This window comes from Acyrthosiphon pisum, unplaced genomic scaffold (genome assembly GCF_005508785.2).
Source record: "Acyrthosiphon pisum isolate AL4f unplaced genomic scaffold, pea_aphid_22Mar2018_4r6ur Scaffold_20960;HRSCAF=22641, whole genome shotgun sequence".
NCBI classification, from domain to species: Eukaryota; Metazoa; Arthropoda; class Insecta; order Hemiptera; family Aphididae; genus Acyrthosiphon; species Acyrthosiphon pisum.
The window spans coordinates 311,445-313,177 of record NW_021770374.1 but is presented as its reverse complement, the minus strand read 5'-3'; positions in this window follow the sequence as shown (position 1 = coordinate 313,177).

Genomic DNA, 1,733 nt, shown 5'->3' with positions numbered 1-1,733 from the left:
ATCGTTGTATTTTGAACCATTCCAAGAGAGCCAGTTCGACGTCTTGATGTTGGCTACATTTTAACCTTTTGATAGATGTCACGTCTTTTTGAAAAACGCTTTTTATTTGGTCTTTTGATTTCCATATGGTAGATAGTGTTGATTGACTAATTCCTAGCTCTTGGCAAAGATCTTTATTAGAAACACCACATTCTAAACGTTCAATTATTTTCACTTTTTCAGCAATAGTGAAACAGCGTCTTCTTTTATTTGACATTTTTAACTACGGAATTCGGAACGTGTCTAAACGGATAGCAATCAAAACGGCGACTAAACGAGTAAAAAACGTATGCTGTATACAACAGTACGGTCGTACAAGACACATTATCTGTTACAGATAAGATTAAGAATTATCGATTTGGATGAAATCAAATTTACTACTACAATACTGTATTAATAATCGCTATAGGTGATTATAAAAACCAATTTTCGTTTTAAAATAACATCGCTATATCCGGATTATCGTTATAACCGATATCGTTATATACGAATAAAAGTACTACACATAACATATAAAACCAACCAAATACATTGCTTGGAATCGTTTTACCCGGAATATCGTTATATACGGCATCGTTATAAGCGAATTTGACTGTATATATATATACCTTTTTTACCGTATACTGTCTTCATTTAAATATATTTAGATTTAAGTACACTTATATTGTAATAACTATAAAAATTGTTCTTGGGTTCATCCCGTTTGAATTAATAATAAATACCTAAATAAATAAATAAGCTTGTTTGTTTATTATTCTTTATGTATGTATCGAGATATTATATCCTATACATATAGGCATACAGTAGTATGCCACATACTGTTACCATACATACAATACACATGAATACTATTTAGTATTCAGTAATAAAATCAAATAGGTACCTATGCATTAATATATTTATAGTCCGCGACACGAAAAGTGGCCAGTGTGTACCGTGACCAGGGCTTAAATTCTAAAATAAAATATCGGTTTTCCGTTTTTGGTTATTTAAACGTTATACAATTTTAGTGTTTAACGTTATTGTACTTTATAACGTTATACAATTTTAATGTTTAACGTTATTTTATGTTTAAACGTTATTTGATTTTTTCAGTTTAACGTTATTCAGTTTTTAAACGTTATTTTAATTTTTCGTTTTTGTTAAACGTTATAATTTAAAAATAAATAAAGAATTGTTTTTTTTTTTATAATAAATTCTACTGTTATTTGTGCCATAATTATCCACACTGTTAGTAAAATTAGTAGAAATTAGTAGAATTTGTTGGCCAGGTTACATTACCTATTTTCAATCTTCCTAGAGTTTTTAGCAAGGAGCTAACTGATCAGTTAACCACTATCAGTTATGTAACATAATATAACTATTAAGTAGGTATACACCATAGACGATTAGACGAAAGGAAGTTAATGACAATTTGACAACAAATCTACAACTAACTAAACAACAATAGCAACTTGAAATTATATCAAATTATACTCCAAATAACACGCCCGCATTTTTTCACCAATTAAATCGAACATAAACGGATAATAATTTTATTATTAGTTGAATATTAAATTTATTATAAAGTAATGAATTCAATATTTATAAATAAACCTGCCATAAAATATTCTGAAAATATAATTATTGTCTACACAGTTTAGCCACTTTGATTGTTCATACTATAGATTAAAAAAAATTATATTGGGCTCATG